Genomic DNA, 20,980 nt, shown 5'->3' on the forward strand with positions numbered 1-20,980 from the left:
TTTCCTCAGGAAGAGAGGGGTTTGGTTCATGAGTGAGCGTGTTGCATTTTTCCATTTTTCAATTCTCTTCCCGCACAGAGTGGTACACTAAGGCAGAGTTTTGTCTCTTTCCATAGCTGGTTATTCCTGGAACAAGTTGCTAGTCTGTTGCCAGAGGCTTCTAGTTTGAGGGGGTGCCACTCCGCATCCAGTGTGGCCAACCAGGAGTCTCTCATACTCTTGCTGCCAGCCATTGATCGTTGGAAAGATTTTGCAAGTTGACACGCAACCTGTTAGACCGCATTATGAATGTACCTTACTTGTCCAAAGTCTTGTGCTGGGATTCAAACCTGAGGCGACAGGCTCAGCGACAAGGATGCTACCTGCTGAGCCACAAGATCTCCTAAACGTGTTGCATGGCTTGCTGAAATGGTCGGGTGTGGGTTATGTGCAGCGGAGATGTAATAGAGACAGTGGAGCTTTCTCCATTGGCCTAGGCGAGGCAGTGGCGTAGTGGCATTATCGCTGGACCAGTAATCCAGAGGTCCAGAGTCATGTCCTGGAGACCCGGGTTCGAATCCTGCCATGGCAGATGGTAAAATTGAAATTCAATAAAAATCTGCAATTAAAAGTCTAATGATGACCATGAAACCCCGATCGATTGTCGTAAAAACCCATCGGGTTCATTAATGTCCTTTAGGGAAGGAAATCTGTGACTCCAGATCCACAGCAATGTGGTTGACTCTTGCGTGCCCTCGGGGATGGACAATAAATGTTAACTCCGCCAGCAAAGCCCATATCCCATGAACGAATAAAAAAAAACTAATGGTTCAAGTTCATTTGGCAGGACATAGGAGGTGACAGTTTTATCTTTTTGAAGTATTAGAAGTCAGCTGTATCATGCAACATTTTTAATTTGGTCAGTGATCAACAAATGCCTGCTTGGTAAATGTGTCATTTATGATTATTAGCACCAAAAGTACAATCCTGTCTTGCCTATTCTTGTTAGTACAATTATAGTTGTAAAAGTAAATGGAAGGTTTTTTTGGGGGGTGGGGGGTGGGGGAAGAGATGGCACATTATATGTTTTGAAATTCTGAACGGCAGGAAAGTACAGGCAGGGCACTAATGTTGAAAATTGAGAAAGTGATCTTTAAATTAATAATGCTTCTTAAAGTGATGTCCCCACTAATCTCAGAACTGAACTTGTGGCAAAGTTCAGACATTCGTCATTTTAACCTAGAGGATGTAAAGTTTAATTAGACACTTTGTACTCTGGACAATTGGCCACTGGGACTTTCAAACTGGGATGGATTACTTGCTGCCATGTTCAATGAATTTAGCTTTTTTGGTGGGGGCAAAATAGAGTTGCTGATGTTTTAACAACTGCTTTACAAGTAACTATCTACACATTATAAATATCATTGGTTTAAAATGCAATGGTTTAAGAAAATGAAATATGGAGGGGTGGCAAGGTTCACACTGTATTGAGGAGATTTTTAAGTAGCTCAGAAGTTTGATTTGACATAGCTTTTTAATGACCCTGTGAGACGTAGAGTAGAGGCTCTAGGTTACATCAGTCTTCCGTTGTCAACGGTTGATGGTTGTTGGCCGTTTGTTAATATGACTGTCAATTAAAAATGACATGATTCACTAATGAAGTTTTTAATAACATTGTATTCATGCCAAAATGTGTCTCAATAATAGATTTATATTCATGGAATGAGAGTTGAAGACTGTTCAGAAAGGTGACTTTTTTAAATGTGTGAATTAAAATGCAGAACTTCAACTGATGTGTGTTATGGTATTCATTGCCCTGTTCATCTCTACTTGTGTGCGGGGTACATATGCATACACCATATGTGTGGTAATCTGTAGGGAACATACCTGTCCCAAAGATGTTGTCACTCTTACTGATTTATTGTTTGCAGAGGATGTGTTGAAAAAATATGGGAACCAGAAAACATGAACATCTGCAGAAGTTTTATCTGAAAGTTTAAAAATAGGAATAAATGCAGTCCACAATAAAACAAGTGGAACATGTATTACTTAAACATATGGTGCATTAGGCTGAAATCTCGTATTCATTGTTCATAAACCCTCCCCCTTTTTAAAAACAAATGTGGGAGTTAATCTGATTAAGTGCATTCTGAAACATCTTGCTTGCTGAAGCGATTCCATTCTGTGCTGAACAGCATCATCTGAATATTACTTTTTAGTTGAAATGTATTGCAAATGAGATTGGTAAAAGCATTTCAAAATAACATGATCTAATTGGATCAATGTACAGGAAACATGACTTGTTTTAAGTCTGCGTCTGGTCCTTGTAATAAAACAATTCCGATCTGATTAAGACCAGCAATAAATAGCCTTAATGGTATGATTCTGGTACTTTGCTACTTGTCTTTCCCCCTCTTATTTAAATTTCTGCAAAATAGTTTTAAAAGGTTAGAAACAAATTATTTTGACTGTTTAAAATGCCTGGCTGCAGATGATATCCAATTTCCTTTGCGTTGAAAAGACATTTTAATGGAAAACATGTGCTCTGGTTAGCTGCATTAGAAGGAGACTTTTTTAATATTGACTCGTCATTTATTATATGGTAATAGCTTCTTTTGAATAGATTGCGACTTCATTTCTGTTCAGTATACAGGATGCATTGATGACCAATGCCCTATGAAGAGAGGTGAGGCATTCTCATAATGTCAGGTACACGCGTGTCATACCAAGTTAGTCAATTTACATCTGACTGCTAGTGTGATTTCCTCCCAGATACTCCTATAGTTCTACTGAGGCTTTATTTTGCTGGTTTAGCCAAATACATAGGCTGCTAATACTGCTTTGCACACTGGTGGTTTATGCTTCTCTGCTGGACATGTTGACATGGAAGAGGACGCTCCAGTTGGAATATTTTCTTGCCACAGGACTTGGAGGATCTGGTGGTGGTATTTCTGCAGTGCTTTATGGTATCTGCCATAAATTATACTAGTCTCCAAAGCATATCCGAGTGCGGGGATCTGTTGCCCTGTAAACTATAACCTTAGTCTCGGGTTTGACATCCTGGTGCTCAAACACCAAGCTGAAAATTGAGCTGGCACATTGGAGGCAATAATGAATTTCATTGTCTGTGTCCACCTTTGACAAGAGGAGGCTCCCAAGATCTGGAAAACGGTCCACATTTTTTCAGGGTCATGATGTTGGTATGAATCATTTCCATTGGACGGGACCTGTATGCCAAAATCCCAAAGCTAGTGCTCGACTCAGAACTCCCGTGTTGGCATGTTCTCAAAGCATCTCTAAAGAGATCAAGCACTGTCACCAACTCATGGGGATCCCTGTGACCAGCCAAAATGGAGAAGGTTCATTTGGGAAGGCACCAATCACATTGAAAGATTTTATTGTAAATTTGCAGAGGTGAAGTTGAGGGGTCTAAGCGGGCGACAAACCAACAAACGGCCCATCTTATTGCCCCATCAAGCACCATCTGCCCTGCATGTGACCAGAGTCCTCAGGTCGCGCACTGCACTTATCAGCATTCTTAGAACCCACCAAACCTGGTTGGACGTATGTCATCCTCAATCCTGAGGGACTGCCTGCGAAGGAATAGTCCTACTGGTCGTGATGAACCTGTTATATTCTAACTGGCACCTTAAAGTGTTATCTGCTGTGGTTTCAAATATTTTGTATGACTCCTGAAATTTGTCATGTCTTAGCCCTTTGTTCAGTGAATCAGAATTGAGGCTTTTTATTAATACAGAGACTGCTATAACTTTCCTAACTGCCTGAAATTGAAAGGAAGATTTTCCTACTGCATGAATCTGAACTTCTATCTATAGCTGTATTTGATAGCTGACAATGTGTGTTCAAATTTTCTCCAAGGTGAATATAGTGACATTGTTGCACCATACATATTTGCCTGGGAGAGGCATTTTGTCAGATTAACACAGATTGGCAGTGCTGAGTTAGTGCTATGGCCAACGAAGGCGAGGCGAATGGCTGTGTAAACTCGCTAAAATCTGAGCCGATTCAAATTGGTGAGCAGCCAACAGGCCAATGGTACTTTGCTGATATTTTTAAAATGTTAGACAATTGACGATGCAGTCTGTTGAAGCAGATGCGAGATCACCGTCTTGACTTTATTTCCAGATTTCTCTCTTCCCACTGGATAACATTTATTCTTTAATTGGATGTGGGTTCTGGAGGTGCCGGTTGACCTTGAGTAGCTTGCCCCGTATATATGTTGGCAGTGTTTAAAGGGAGGTTGTTGGGGGTTTGAGAATTTAATTACACCCCCCTCCCCTACTGCCCTATTCTGGCCACATGGGTAGTGGTCAATTTTTTTTGTCTTTAATTAAATGCACTAACGGCAATTGTTATACAGTTAGGATGATTTGAAGTGCCACAGACTGGAGATGAAATCTGAGCCATTTTTGGCATGGCTCACTGGATGAACTCTTGAGTCATGAATTCCCAGCGCCTTCAGAACTCAATTCTGGGACTTCATTCCAATGTTTTACAAATTTGCATTGGTGTGAATCTAAAATGGCTTTACATTAGAACAAAATATATAGCATACTTAGCACGTGAACCGGTTCCATGTGCGAAGTCTGGAATAATATGCATCTGATGCTGCCAGTGCAATCATTTGATAACATTACTACGGTCAACTTTAACACTGAGTACATTGTTACACGTGTGCTTAATTACTCACTCATCCAGTTCAACTACTTTGATCTGAAAGATTCAGGTGTTTGGGATATCACCTGGAGAATGTGTTTCTTTTGACGTTTGGAACCATGCTCCCTCTTTTTTTTTTACGGAGCTCACCCCTCCTCTGTTAGCTCTTACAACCCAAGAACCCACGGAAGACTTCTGTGGTCCATCAATTCTGGTCTCTCATGTATCCATGATAATCGCTTCGTCATAGCTGCATTCAGCCTAACCTTTGAAATTCCCGTTGTAAACCTCACTGCCACTAACTCCCTTTAAGATTCTCCTTAAAACCAACATCTTTGACCATCTAACCCTAATACCTCTTCCTGCAGCTCTTAAATTTTGATTCTTTAAGCTGCGAAGGAGCATACTGGGACGGTTTGCGACATGAAAGGTGAAATATAAATGCAAGATGTTGTTGTACAATATTTACCTGGAAAATGAATCATAATGGAGTAAATTAATGTTTTGTTCCCAGACGAAAAAGGCTTTTAAGACACATCTGCGAGCTGCCTTGTGGGATCTGCTTTTCCTGCTATTGGTCTCATTAGGGCTAACTTCCTGTGTGACATCACTGCCTGATGTTTGCTTAGCGGTCAGTGGCTGGGAATAACAAAGCAAACACCATTGTTTGCTACGATCCCACATCGTTCTCAACACCAGGAAATCAGTATGCAGCCAAAGAATTATAGATCCAATTGTTGTATTCGACAATTGCCTTCCTACAGAATCCTGCATTTGTAAAATAATTGTCACTAACATTTTATTTGCAGAACTACTATTCCAGGATTTGGAGATGGTTGGTTTTGTAATTGTTTCCTTTTACACATGACAATTAGTTACTCAAATGTGCTCTGAATTGCTGGGGACCATAATAATCTAATGTGCAGACCTGCATCTTAAATCTCTGCTTAATTGTCTGATCGGGAGACATTTATTTGCACCACTGAGAATGTCTCATGGTGTTTCATATAAATCATTTTTGAAGTGCGTTTACTATAGAATACAGAATATAGAACAGTACAGCACAGTACAGGCCCTTCGGCCCACGATGTTGTGCTGACCATTTATCCTAATCTAGATCAACCTACCTACATCCCTTCAATTTACTGCTGTCCATGTGCCTGTCCAAGAGTCACTTAAATGTCCCTAATGACTCTGACTCCACCACCTCCGCTGGCAGTGCATTCCACGCACCCACCACTCTGTGTAAAGAACCTACCTCTGACATCTCCCCAATACCTTCCTCCAATCACCTTAAAATTATGTCCTCTTGTGACAGCCCTGGGAAAAAGTCTCTGGCTATCCACTCTATTCATGCCTCTCATCACCTTGTACACCTCTATCAAGTCACCTCTCTTCCTTCTTCGCTACAGTGAGAAAAGCCCTAGCTCCCTCAATCTTTCTTCATAAGACATGCCCTCCAGTCCAGGCAGCATCCTGGTACATCTCCTCTGCACTCTCTCCAAAGCATCCACATCCTTCCTACAATGAGGCGACCAGAACTGAACACAATATTCCAAGTGTGCTCTAACCAGGGTTTTATAAAGCTGCAGCAAAACCTCACGGCTCTTAAACTCAATCTCCCTGTTAATGAAAGCCAACACACCGTACGCCTTCTTACCAACCCTATCAACCCGGGTGGCAATTTTGAGGGATCCCTGTACGTGGACCCCAAGATCCCTCTGTTCCTCCACACTTCCAACAATCCTACCTTTAACCCTGTATTCAGCATTCAAATTCGACCTTACAAAATGAATCACTTCACATTTATCTAGGTTGAACTCCATCTGCCATTTCTCAGCCCAGCTCTGCATCCTGTCAATGTCCTGTTGTAACCTGCAACAGCCCTTGACACCATCTACAACTCCACCAGCCTTCGTGTCATCGACAAACTTACTAACCCACCCTTACACTTCCTCATGCAAGCCATTTGTAAAAACCACAAAGAGCAGAGGTCCCAGAATAGATCCCTGCAGAACACTACTGGTCACCGGCCTCCAGGCGGAATACTTTCCATCCACTACTACTCGCTGTCTTCTTTCGGCCAGCCAATTCTGTATTCAGACAGCCAAATTTCCCTGTATCTCATGCCTCCTAACTTTCTGAATGAGCCTACCATGGGGAACCTTATCAAATGCTTTACTGAAATCCGTATACACCACATCCACTGCCCGACCTTGATCAATGTGTCTCGTCACATCGTCAAAGAATTCAATGAGGCTTGTGAGGCATGACCTGCCCCTCACAAAGCCATGCTGACTATCTTTAATAAAACTATGTTTTTCTAAATAATCATAAATCCTATCTCTCAGAATCCTTTCCAGTATTTTGCTCACCACAAACGTAAGACTGACTGGTCTGTAATTCCCAGGGATTTCCCTATTCCCTTTCTTGAACAGGGGAACAACATTCGCCTCCCTCCAATCATCCGGAATACTGCAGTGGCGAGTGAGGACGCAAAGATCATTGTCAACGGCGCAGCAATCTTTTCCCTCGCTTCCATAGTAACCTTGGGTATATCCCGTCAGGCCCAGGAGACTTATCTATCCTGATGCTTTTCAAAATTTGCAGCACATCCTCCTTCTTAATAACAACCTGTTGAGCCTATTAACCTGGTTCACGCTGTTCTCATGAGCAACAAGGTCCCTCTCTCTAGTGAATACTGAAGCAACATATTCATTTAGGGCCTCCCCCATCTCCTCAGACTCTAGACACAAGTTCCCTCCACTCTCACTGATAGGCCATACTCTCACTCTGATCATCCTCTTACTTCTCACACAAGTGTAGAATGCCTTGGGGTTTTCCCGAATCCTTCCCGCCAGGGCTTTTTCATGCCCCCTTCTCGCTCTCCTCAGTCCATGTTTGATTCCTTCCTGGCTACCTTGTAACCCTTTAGATCTGTGCCAGATCCTTACTTCCTCAACCTTGCGTAAGCTTCTTTCTTCCTCTTGACTAGAAGCTCCACTTCTCTTGTCATCCAAGGCTCCTTCACCTGACCATTCCTTCCTTGTGTTATGGGCCAGGGTTTAGAGAACCCCAAAGTGTATCATGGAGTTCACCTGACCCACAACTTTTAATAGATTGTGGTATGGGGAGCACATGGCCCACTCTACAGGTGTGGTACAGCAGAAATGGAAAAGTATTTTTTAAAGTAAAACAATGTTTATTCTATGAACTCAAGTTAACCTTTTTAAAACATAGTGAACATCTTAGCAACCATTAATTCAAATACAACACTACGTAATCCTTAGCTGTGCTTTTAGCATCCATTAGACTTAAAAAAAGAACTATTAACAGAAGCACATCAGGTTAAAATCACTATTGAGAGCAGTTATTAGTTTTAAATCACCAAAGGATCGATTTACATTCTTTCGATTAGAGAAACTCATACACCTTCTGGCTGTGACTGCAGCTATCCAGCTCTGAAAACGAAACTAAAACACACCCTGCAGCAAACAGCCTAAAACAAAAGTAAAAAGCTGACAGACAGCCCAGCTCCACCCACACTGACATCACTGCAGTAATAAACACCCATTTCTTAAAGGTACTCTCATGACAGATATTTATATATACACCCATTTATAAACACCCATTTATTAAAGGTACTCTCACATGACACTTGTCACAGTGGGACAAAACTATCCAGCACGCGCAGCAAGTGCTCCTTAAACAATCCCCACATTACTGTTGTGCATTTCCCTGAGAACAACTGTTCCCACTTTATGCTCCTCAGCTCGTGTCTAATAGCAGTGTAATTTACCCTCCCCCAATTAAATACCTTCCCATAGTGTCTGCTCCTATCCTCCTCCATGACTATGGTAAAGGTCAAGGAGTTGATGTCACTGTCACTGAAATGCTCTCCCACCGAGACATCTGACACCTGACCTGGTTTATTGCCTCCGCCCCTAGTCGCCCTATCTACATATTGAGTCAGGAATTCTTCCTGTACACACCTGACAAAATCTGCTCCATCCAAACCATTTGCACTAAGGAAGTTCCAGCCAATATTAGGGAAGTTGAAGTCACCCATGACAACAACTCTGTTACTTCTGCACCTTTCCAAGATCTGCCGCCCAATCTGTTTCTCCATCTCTCTGCTGCTATTAGGGGGCCTATAGAAAACTCCCAATAAAGTGACTGCTCCTGCCTTGTTTCTGACTTCCACCCATACTGACTCAGTAGACAAACCCTCCCCGACTACCTCCTTTTCTGCAGCTGTAATGCACTCTCTAATTAACGGTGCCACTCCGCCTCCTCTTTTACCTCCCTCATTATTCTTAAAACATCTAAACCTGAACATCTAACAACCATTCCTGCCCTTGTGAAATCTATGTCTCCGTAATGGCAACAATATCATAGTTCCAAGTACTGATCCATGCTCTAAGTTCATCTCCCTTATTCCTGACACTCTTTGCATTGAAACAGACACTCTTTAACCAATTCCACTGAGTGCAATTTTGCCCTATCAACTGTCTATCCTACCTCACAGACTCTCAGCTTACTATTTCTGCCTGTTCAACAGCTGCCCTATCCTCTGATCCATAGCTCTGGTTTCAACCTCCCTGCCAAAATAGTTTAAACCCTCGTGAAGAGCTCTAGCAAACCTCCCACCCAGGATATTGGTGCCCTCTCAATTTAGGTGCAATCCGTCCTTCATGTACAGGTCCCACCTTCCCTGAGAGGTATCCCAATGTTCCACATATCTTAAGCCTTCCCTCCTGCATCAGCCCTGTAGCCACGTGTTCAGTTGCACTTGCTCTCTGTTCCTTGCCTCACTTGCACGTGCCATCGGTAGCAATCCTGAGATTACTACTCTGCTTGTCCTGTTCTTTAGCTTCCAACCTAACTCCCTAAAATCACCTTTTAGATCCTCATCCCTTTTCTTAGCTTACCCCCCCCCCCTCTGAGCCACTGAGCCAGGCTCAGTGCCAGAGACCTGGCCGCTATGGACCCCTCCCCCCAACAGCATCCAAAACGGATCCGGGAGGCAGAACCCCCTCTGCCTCCCGGATGATCCGAAGTTCATCCAGCTCTAGTTCCCTAACGTGGTCTCGGAGGAGCTGGAGTTGGGTGCATTTCCCACAGGTGTAGTCAGCGGGGCACCAGTGGTGTCCCTCACCACCCACATCCTACATGAGGAGCATGTAACTGTCCTAGCCTCCATACCCTTTGATCTGAATTCCCAAAGAGATTTAAAAGGAAAAAAATGATTAAACACCCGTTCGGCCCTTTAAAAAAAATAAAAATATATATATATACATAAACACTGCTGCTACTCAAGTAAAACCTCTAAAATTGGTAATTCTGCTAAATGATACAAAAATAACTTGCTGCCCCATAAAACAAAAACAAAAAAAACCCAAACTCTTACATTACAGAATGTCGCTGCCCTGTGAACCAACTGGAACTCCGCCCTCCGTCTCTGCCCCCAGCCAGCTGCTCTCTCTGTAAACCCCCGGCTCCCCTCACGCTCTTTGAGGAAATGAAATGAAAGGAGCACCTTGCTCCATCCTCACCCAACTCCCTCAGTCACCAAACTCTCACTACAGCACTCAAATGCACCTAAATTCAGCACTCGGTGCAAACAAAGTCAGCACTGTAAGATGGTTCACCTTTATACTGTCTGACTCTAGACTCTGAAAACTGGCCTAATCCAATTAACTAATTAACAGGTTGCAGCTGCAGGTAGAGTCTGAGTGAACCCAAAGAGTTGGAACACACAATCTGGATTGACATTTCGCTGTAGTACTGATGGAGTGCTGCACTATCTGTGATGTAATCCTCTGGATGAGGCCCTGTCTCCTTCAGAGATGGATGTAAAGTGTAGTACTGTTCAAATAACAGCAGTGGAGTTCTTCTGGTGCCTTGGCCAATATTCACGACTCAACCAACATCTAAAAGGAATCATCTCGTCACTTACATCATTGTTTTGAACATAGAACATTACAGCACAGTACAGGCCCTTCGGCCCTCGATGTTGCGCCAACCTGTGAAACCACTCTAAAGCCCATCTACACTATTTCCTTATCGTCCATATGTCTATCCAATGACCATTTGAATGCCCTTAGTGTTGGCGAGTCCACTACTGTTGCAGGCAGGGCATTCCACGCCCTTACTACTCTCGGAGTAAAAAACCTACCTCTGACATCTATATCTATCTCCCTTCAATTTAAAGCTATGTCCCCTCGTGCTAGACATCACCAACCAAGGAAAAAGACTCTCACTATCCACCCTATCCAATCCTCTGATCATCTTGTATGCCTCAATTAAGTCACCTCTTAACCTTCTTCTCTCTAAGGAAAACAGCCTCAAGTACCTCAGCCTGTCCTCATAAGATCTTCCCTCCATACCAGGCAACATTCTGGTAAATCTCCTCTGCACCCTTTCCAATGCTTCCACATCCTTCCTATAATGCGGCGACCAGAATTGCACGCAATACTCCAAATGCGGCCGTACCAGAGTTTTGTACAGCTGCAACATGACCTCATGGCTCCGAAACTCAATCCCTCTACCAATAAAAGATTGTCTTCTTAACAATCCTCTCAACCTGGGTGGCAACTTTCAGGGATCTATGTACATGGACACCGAGATCTCTCTGCTCATCCACACTGCCAAGAATCTTACCATTAGCCCAGTACTCTGTCTTCCTGGTATTCCTTCCAAAATGAATCACCTCACACTTTTCTGCATTAAACTCCATTTGCCACCTCTCAGCCCAGCGCTGCAGCTTATCTATGTCCCTCTGTAACTTGTAACATCCTTCCGCACTGTCCACAACTCCACCGACTTTAGTGTCATCTGCAAATTTACTCACCCATCCTTCTACGCCCTCCTCCAGGTCATTTATTTTAAAAATGACAAACAGCAGTGGCCCAAAACAGATCCTTGTGATACACCACTAGTACCTGGACTCCAGTCTGAACATTTCCCATCAACCACCACCCTTTGTCTTCTTCCAGCTAGCCAATTTCTGATCCAAACTGCTAAATCACCCTGAATCCCATGCCTCCGTATTTTCTGCAGTAGCCTACCGTGGGGAACCTTATCAAACGCTTTACTGAAATCCATATACACCACATCAACTGCTTTACCCTCATCCACCTGTTTGGTCACATTCTCAAAGAACTCAATAAGGTTTGTGAGGCACGACCTACCCTTCACAAAACCGTGTTGACTATCTCTAATCAAATTATTCCTTTCCGGATGATTTTTACTTTATTGTTGTTTATTTTATTGCTTAATAAACATTCATTTTATTTTTAAATCATCACAAACCATCCGGGGCATCATTCTCCGAATTTCAAACTGTCCTCACATTATATCAATTTGCAACATACAGTTGGGGACAATTGTTTCAACTTTCCGTTCTGGGATTTGGAAACACTTGCAGTTTACCAGCAGCCGTGTCCTTAACAATAGTAATTTCCTGGCACTCAAGTGATAAATAGGCATTTGTTGTACAGAATAATTGCATGCCTGGTACAGCAGCATGCCTCAACACCTGAAACAACACTCATCTTTCACATCAAGGAAGATGCAATGTATTCAGCCTTGATAGGCCAATAATTTTCCTTGCGTTACTGCAACCCTCACAAACAAGCTAATCCTTAATGTTCAAGCATTAAATAATGCACAAGAAGGAAAATGGTTATCCTTCCTGGGAAACGTTACTCACTTGTAGCGTGGGGCGTCACATCATTTCCATGATAAGCATTTTTCACTTTATTAGTCATTGTCCGCAGTACCATTATCTGTCGACGAATCACCATATCTGGTTTGGTGATAGCCACTTTAACATCAGGATTATTGAGCTGGCTGGCTAGTCCATTTCCCATCACAGAAAATATGTACCTGCTCTTGTTACTTGTTTTGTGTGTAAATAAACTGCCCTGATTTAATCAACTGTGAAGCATGTTGGGGCATTCAGAGGTTGTGAAGGGCTCTATGTAGATGCAAGCCGTTCTTTTCTTTTCTTCCAGGAAGGATCTGTAGCAAACCCTTGTTTTTTCCCAAATTATTTTCTATTATAGGCATGTTTAAACCAATCACAGCACTTCATCTTGTCTGAATGAGGCACATTATGATAAGTTGTGTAAATGTCATATCCTTCTTGATATGGTGGTCATGTATTCCAACAAAATGAATGCTGAAGTGTCTTTCCCTCCAAATTATACCTACATAATAACTGTACTTCCAAAACGATTTGTATGAAACACTCTTCGGTATTCTCAGAGATGCAATAAGCCTTGCTTTCCGAAGGTCTGCAGATTGGTCTCCAGCAATTCAGATCCAAATATTTTTAAATGCAGCCGGGTCATATCTACCACCTCCTCCCATCTAATTTCTTCCCTGCTCGGCCTTTAGATTAACTGCCCATAACTTTCCAAGCCACAAAGGCTACATTCCTCCTAGACGTGGAATTTGAATGTTAAATGCGGACTATTGCAGTGCATTTTGGTTTAAGCTGAACCCATTTGGCAGCAGTTACTGAATAGCTCCGATGTACAGGGAGCAATCACTCACTCTGCGAGCATTCCTGACTTCTCAGTTGAGCCAACCAGTCAGCACGGCTTGTTCTTGTCATGTGTCTGTATATCAGTTACATTGATGATTTTAGTTGAAAGAATCATTGTGGTACAAAAAAGGCACTGCTTAATTATTAGTCCCGAATACTAATGGTGGGGAGCATTTTCTTCACAGAATTGGATGTAAATGTGCAGATCATAGCAAATGCCGTTAGCGTTTAGCATTGCTTCAAATCCAGTCTGTTCATAATTACTTGGATGTATGTTGCCCAATATCATTTTACTAAATTGGATGACTAGAACAATATAGAGGAAGATCTGTGGTGTTTCACCTTTCTGATGCTACTTTATTGTCCCTCCTTAGAAAAGATTTCTGCGTTTTTAAAAAAAAAATGAAATAAAAATTGTGCTACACATTGAAATGCCAGGATGGAACTAATCAGGTGGTTAGCAATGTTGCTTCACAGCACCAGCGGCCTGGGTTCGATTCCCAGCTTGGGTCACTGTCTGTGCGCAGTTTGCACGTTCTCCGTGTCTGCGTGGGTTTCCTTCGGGTGCTCCAGTTTCCTCCCGCAAATCCCGAAAGACGAGCTTGTTGGGTGAATTGGACATTCTCCCTCAGTGTACCCGAACAGGTGCCAGAGTCTGGTGACGAGGGGATTTTCACAGTAACTTCTTTGCAGTGTTAATGTAAGCCTACTTGTGACACTAATGAAGAGTCTTATTATTATCAAATCCCCTTTTATGGATAGAGAAAGTGGCCAACATTGGATAGGTGATGAGACTTAATCTCACCACCTTTTAAAGCAAACCTTTCGACCTCCTATCTTCTCTGTAGATATTTAATGTCTCCAGCTCTATATTTGATTTTCAGCAAACTCTGCCTGTCAAAAAAGTAGATTATTAATGTACCAAAATTGTCAACTCCAGCTACTTTTGATTTTATGGAATGGCTGGATCTCTCCAGACTAAATAATTGACAGTAATGGGTAGGACGTGGCATCTTGTGACTGCATTTGCTGAAGACCTTTTGCTTCTGAATAGGTATTTTGAGTACCAGCACAAAACCCTCGAAAGATGCACGAATGAAGAAAACGCCATACTGCCTTTGAACTGTGTGACTCACTGCAGAATAGAATGTTAAGAAGAATTTGTTTTATAAATTCTGTGCATTGCTTCACTGGCTCAGACCCCAGGACCTGCGTACATAGGTGCATTGGAAAGTATTAATTTTCTTTTTCAAAAGGCTTTTAAAAAATTTGGTGGAAGGGATGTTTGAGCATTGTTGGCAAGGCTTGCCCACCCTAATTGACTGTGGAGGTGGTGATGAGCCTGCCTTGTTGAAAGATCTGTAGCCCATATGATGTAGGTACACCCACTGCTATTTGGGAGGCAGTTCCAGTATCTTGATCAGCAACAGTGAAAGGATACAAAATGATCAGGGGGTTGGATAGGGTGGACAGTGAGAGCCTTCTCCCGCGGATGGATATGGCTGGCACGAGGGGACATAACTTTAAACTGAGGGGTAATAGATATAGGACAGAGGTCAGAGGTAGGTTCTTTACGCAAAGAGTAGTGAGGCCGTGGAATGCCCTACCTGCTACAGTAGTGAACTCGCCAACATTGAGGGCATTTAAAAGTTTATTGGATAAACATATGGATGATAATGGCATAGTATAGGTTAGATGGCTTTTGTTTCGGTGCAACATCGTGGGCCGAAGGGCCTGTACTGCGCTGTATTGTTCTATGTTCTATATATGATATGTCAAAAGGTGAAGAAAAATTAGGAATGGCCAATTTCCGTAGATCAAGAATGGTTTTAGCTCCGTGAAATTGGAATCAAATGTTGGCAGGCAAAACTGACAGAACAATGGGCTGCCTTTGAAGAGGAGATGCTTTGCGTGTAGTTGAGTTATGATCTCACATGGGGAAAGGAGGGCCAAACAAGATCAGATCTCCTTACAAAGCACGCAAGATGAAAAAGAGTGGTGTGAAAAATGGCAGGTTGATGCAGAAAGTACAGAACGGAAGGTTAAAGAAAAGAAACCAGAAGAGAGTATGAGATTGGATAGCCAGATAACATAAAAGTGAATCTGAACGTTGTCTTCTGGCATATAAATAATGAAAGGGTGACAAAAGGTTGGGTGATAGAAAATAGGAACCAATGTGGGAATTTACCAATGTAGGCAGAAGGGCAGTGCCGTAATAAATTAATACTTTGCATCTGCCTTTACCAAGGAAGATGCTGTCAAAGTCCTGGTGAAAGCAAAGGTAGTTGAGGAACTGGATGTCCTAAAAATTGATGAACAGTAGGAGAAAAGCTGGATTTACTAAAATTAAAGTCAAGTTCAATCCTCCTTAATACAGAGGTGGTGGCAGAAGACTAGCGAATTGCAAATGTTACATCATTTTTCAACATTAGTGCAAGAATAAGTCCAGTGACTTGACCTCAGTGGTTAAGGAAAGCTTTTAGAAACATTAACCTGGGACAACATCAGCGATTGCTTGAAGCAGTGTGGATTGATTAAGGAAAGTCAGCATAGGATTGTTCAGGCAAATCGTTTTTGCCATCGATGTTGATGTAAAAATTCATAATACGCCAAGTTTAAAGTTAAGCCACTCTGGTGTGGATAGTCTCCATCTTTGTCATTCATCACTTGGGGCATGGAATGCACTGCCTGTGGAAGTAGTTGAGTCGGAAACATTAGGGACCTTCAAGCAGCTATTGGATAGGTACATGGATTACGGTAAAATGATATAGTGTAGATTTATTTGTTCTTAAGGGCAGCACGGTAGCATTGTGGATAGCACAATTGCTTCACAGCTCCATGGTCCCAGGTTCGATTCCGGCTTGGGTCATTGTCTGTGCGGAGCCTGCACGTCCTCCCCGTGTCTGCGTGGGTTTCCTCCGGGCGCTCCGGTTTCCTCCCACAGTCCAAAGATGTGCGGGTTAGGTGAATTGGCCAATGATAAATTGCCCTTAATGTCCAAATTGCCTTTGGTGTTGGGTGGACGTGTTGAGTTTGGGTAGGGTGCTCTTTCCAAGAGCCGGTGCAGACTCAAAGGGCCGAATGGCCTCCTTCTGCACTGTAAATTCAATGATAATCTATGATTAATCTAGGACAAAGGTTCGGCCTGTTCTGTGCTGTATTTTCTATGTTCTATCACTTGGGTGTGCTTGGTGTAGTTGTGTCTTAAACTACTGTGAATCTTTGCAACACATCCCATATTGCTTGCTTGAACCTTTGCACGCAGTTGGTAAGTGTGACATTCATTTGTGGGTTGAGAAAATTGAGGTTGACTACTAATGCAAGTACAGTATGTCATGGTGAAGATAGGGGGTCGACTTATTTACCGGATATATACCAAATCATGATTTTTTTTGTTGCCGATTTATATGCCACGATGTATGATAACTAACCTGACTGAGGTTTTTGATAAGGGTAATATGTTACTGTGGTGCACCTTAGCTTATAAAAGATATTTAAGTTGCACATAACAGGTTTATCAGCAAAGTCAATGCTCACTCATGAAAGAGACAGTGGCAGCATGGATGCACAGTTGGCTGAGTGTCGGGGAACAGAATAATGGTGAGCGGTTGTTCTTCAGATGGGAGGAAGTGGATGGTACAGGGCCCGCTGCTTTTCGTAATTTATATCAGTGACCTAGACGGGGCTGTACAAGGCACAATTTCAAAATTTGCAGTTGATACAACTGTGAAGAGGGTGGTGATAAAATTCAGGAGGACATAGGCTGATGGAATAAGCGAACGCGTGGCTGTTGAAATTTAATGCAGAGAAGAGTGATAAAGAATGAGAAGAAGCAATATAAAATAAAGGATACAATACTAAAAGACGGTGTAAGTGCCCAATTTGTTGAAGGTGGCAGGTCAAGTTGAGAAAATGTATCGCTTCTCGGCCTTTTGGCTAAGATCAAGTGCAGTATCTGCTTCTCGGCCTTTTGGCTAAGATCTGGTATGTCTCTTGTGAGAACCATGAATTGGATTCAATTTGAATTGGTTTTTGGAGCAGGCAAGGAGCTGGATTAGGGGTTTCCCCTGTCCACACTCTGAGCTTTGGTTTTGTAACTCTGAAAAAGTAATAAAAAAAGGTTGAGAAAATGTAATTCTGGCGCATTGGATCCTAGGCCATTCAAGAGTACAAAAGCAAGGAAGTCCTGTTGAACCTTTATAAGACATTGTTGTGGCCTCAACTGGATGGAGAATTGTGTCCTATTCTTTGCACCATATTTTACTGTTATAACCTGCCTGCATACCACTGGCTGGGGACTAATGGCAATCCCACAATCCTTTGGGAGTATGAGCTTCCCCAATGAGGGGGGCGGAGAAATCATGAGCAGATTCCCTGCATAAATAAAGCTGGCCAGTTTGGAACCGGCTAGAGGAGAGTGAGTAGCAAGGAGCTGCTGCTGTATATATATATGTTATTGTAAATAAATGTTATTTCTTTCTGTCCTTCAACTAGTGCTGGATTCTTCGTGGCCCTCACAAAATTTACAACGGGCATGAAGACATTACAAAGGTTGCAGAAAAGAATTACAAAAATGATTCCAGTGATGAGGGATTTCCGTTACATGGGTATTTTGGAAAAACTGGGACTTCCCTGTTCACAGAAGAGAAAGTTGAGAGGAGATTTGTTGGAGGTGTTCATAAAATGGGTCTGGGCAGATTAGATGAGGAGAAAGTGTTCCCATTGGTGGTAGGTTCAACAACCAGAAGGAACTGATTTAAGGTGATTGACAAAAGAACCAGAGGCGACATGAGGAAAAACCTTTTTACGCAAAAGGCAATAATGATCTGGGTGAACTGCTTCAGAGTGGTGTTGACCTTCAATTGCGGTTTTCAAAAGGGAACTGTATATAGGAACGGAAAATATTACAGGATTACAAGGAAAGCGTGGGAGAGTGGGGCTGGTTGAGATGGTCATGCATAGCGAACACGATGGGTTGAATGGCTTCCTTCTGTGTATTAACCATTTTATGATTTTGTGATTCTTTTATCAATGAAGCCAAATTCAATCCAAGGACTTCTATAAAGCATTTATTCCAATGGGTTGTGAGCTTTAAATTATCATCATTATTTAAATCAATACATTTTTGTGTCCTGTTGCTAACTTTTGGTTGGCTCTTAATTCGTAATTTGCTCTGTTTGTTTAATCTTCGCTCTAGAGTTGCCAGGTATCTTTATGATACTGCCACGAGATTCACGTTCAAGTACTGATCAATAACTCAACACACCAATTAGTAACATTCAAATCAGAACACATTTATTATATACAGTAAGTCACTACTTATGCATGTAACTCTACTTTCTAGACTATTTCTATCACTAAAAGGCATATACTTAGCTTCGGAATTGGCCCACCAGGTCAGGGGAACAAATGGCCTTTCATTCAGGTCTTGAGTCTGCAGGATTCAAAAACTGGTATGGACTGGTAGCTAGGAGCACCTATCTCGTAGCGAGCGTTGACTTGAGACGTACTTGGTTGGTGCGGCAGCTGGGCAGTTCACTCTCGGGGGTTGATTCGCGTTGTTGAGTGACCCTGCCAAGAAGACCGATTTGAACTTGGGGGCTTTACTTTATAGTCCCCAGGGGCTTCCCGCCCTTTGGGGCGGACCCCGTACCTGGTTCTAAATGATTGGACTGTGTCCCGATCACTTGGATCAATTTCTCCAATACTGGAGTTGTTCCCTGATCGCTGGACGGTCCCTAAATGTCCGTTGGCCTTCCTTTGTCTTGGCTCCTGCTGGCGCCGAGGAGTCTGGCTTGGCCTTATTCACCTGAATTGTATCAATTGTGCCTGGGAATCACTCGTTTCTATGCAGATGGCTGCTGGTTTCAGTGCTGTCTGGTTTTTGCACAATACACAGGATTTCTGCACTTGCTCGTTTTTGCCTGTGTTGGCTGAATTTCCCTGTAGTCTTTGCGGTTCTCCATTTTAAGTCGGGAAGTGGCCAACCCAGGTGGCTACAGTCCAAGCATCAAAGATTTTTTGACTCCGATTGAGAAGGTGACAGTTATGCAATACACTCATTAATAGCCATCATATTAAGTTCTAAGTTGATAAAGTGATAAATTTGCTATTAACCTGAGGCTGTGGTGAACACCACGTCTGGATCTGCAGCACTTTTAAAAATGTGCAAATATTCATGTAAACACACAAAAACGTCCTGTTTTGTTAGGTTAGTAAACAAAGTAGCTGAGCATGTAACTAACTATCTATTACATCTAAAGTCCTATTCACTTAGATTGACATTTTTGGGGACCATTTCAATTTTGTTGAAATTCCCTTTGAATTGACGTTAAACTGAGTGGGGTCTCCTCCTGACTCATAATGTGAAGCAGGGCCTTTATTATGTTTTCTTGCCTCCATCCAATCCATTCTCCTGACTGACTGGCACATGTCCGGTAATTTAATCACCGCCAGCGGCCGATTCGGCATGAACCACTGATTGTCAACCCCAAACCATTTCCACCCACTGCTATGGACTCTGAAGCCAGCCCCGCAATGAATGTCTGCTCTGACCTAGGCGATTTGAGGTCATATTCCAAACTCCGGTGACTTGCACTTTGCCTTCCTCAAGAGTGCAGTTTTTACCTGCCTGGGAATGTTGTGGATAAATTGCTGGATAGGGAACAGACAATTCCCATGCCATCCAAACACAGACATACCAGAAATGTACAGCTCAGAAATAGGCCATTTGGTTCAGCAGATCAGCGCTGGTGTCCATGCTCCAGTTAGCTTCCTTTATTGCCGTGAACTTCCACAGCGCATCCTCCTGTTCCTTTTCTCCCTTGTGTTTATCTAGTTTCCTGGCCAAGCCATCTAAGTTAGTCACATCAGCATCTATGTGGTAACGAGTTCACATTCTAACAACTTTCTGTAAAAAACAGTTTCTCCTGCATTAGGGGTGACTAGTGACGTACCTTAATATACGCTCAAATTTTCTCTCTTTCCTGCCCTTTCTGATTCTGTGCCCTTTTGACTTCTCTGCAGACAGAACATTACCCGAACTGGGGAGAGGGAGAAGGAAATCAAATAATTTGACCTTTAACTTCATGATGAAGCAAGTCTGTATCCCTTGCCGGTTTGAACCAAATGTTTTCTAACTCTTAATCCGCACAAACTCATCAAAAGACTATAATGGAAAGTCCCTTGTGCAGACAAAGGATTAGCGGTTTAAATTTAGCATCCTGTTTGGGCGACATGTCACCTCTGCTGACATCTCAAGTACTAATTAGATGTGCTACTCATCTTCGAATGTTGCTGTTTACTTTGTTTACTTCTCAAAAAAAACCAATAAATACTGATATCTAATGTCATGGCAGGCAGGGAAGTGAAACCAAACGTAAGATCCTAAGATTAAAGCTATGTAAAAAGCTACATGTGGTGATATGCATCACTGTTAACACAAGGGGTTAATGTAAATACACTACAACTAAGTAACCACTAGAGGGAGCACCAGAGATGTTATGACATGCAGACATACAGCCAATGGGTCATTACAAGAGGACACAACCAATGGGTAATCAGGACACCCAGAGGTGGCATTACCACAAGGGGGCACTTCACAACCCATATAAAAAGACAGGGCACACATGTTCTGCCTCTTTCCACAGACAGACATGTAGAGAGTACATCAGGGCTGATCAGCAGCATCACACCCAGCACGTGGCCGAGAGCAGGCTGGTAAAGATTGACTGAGTTGCTACAGTTAGATTAGCAGAGAGTCGAACTCAT

General features: G+C 42.6%; 1 protein-coding gene, 1 long non-coding RNA gene and 1 other non-coding gene across 8 annotated transcripts in view; 2 read left to right on the forward strand and 1 right to left on the reverse strand.

Moving 5' to 3' along the window:
- The window catches only part of pard3aa (par-3 family cell polarity regulator alpha, a), a 1,126,646-nt gene that overhangs the window by 349,368 nt on the left and 756,298 nt on the right, over window positions 1–20,980 (forward strand). The gene's annotated exons all lie outside the window — the stretch shown is intronic.
- The window catches only part of LOC140424844 (uncharacterized), a 75,086-nt gene that overhangs the window by 36,576 nt on the left and 17,530 nt on the right, over window positions 1–20,980 (reverse strand). The gene's annotated exons all lie outside the window — the stretch shown is intronic.
- LOC140425964 (U2 spliceosomal RNA) lies at window positions 17,127–17,326 on the forward strand. The gene has a single exon (XR_011948104.1). It is a non-coding gene; the product is annotated as a U2 spliceosomal RNA (small nuclear RNA).

The sequence above is a fragment of the Scyliorhinus torazame genome, chromosome 6 (genome assembly GCF_047496885.1).
Source record: "Scyliorhinus torazame isolate Kashiwa2021f chromosome 6, sScyTor2.1, whole genome shotgun sequence".
In the NCBI taxonomy this organism is placed as follows: domain Eukaryota; kingdom Metazoa; phylum Chordata; class Chondrichthyes; order Carcharhiniformes; family Scyliorhinidae; genus Scyliorhinus; species Scyliorhinus torazame.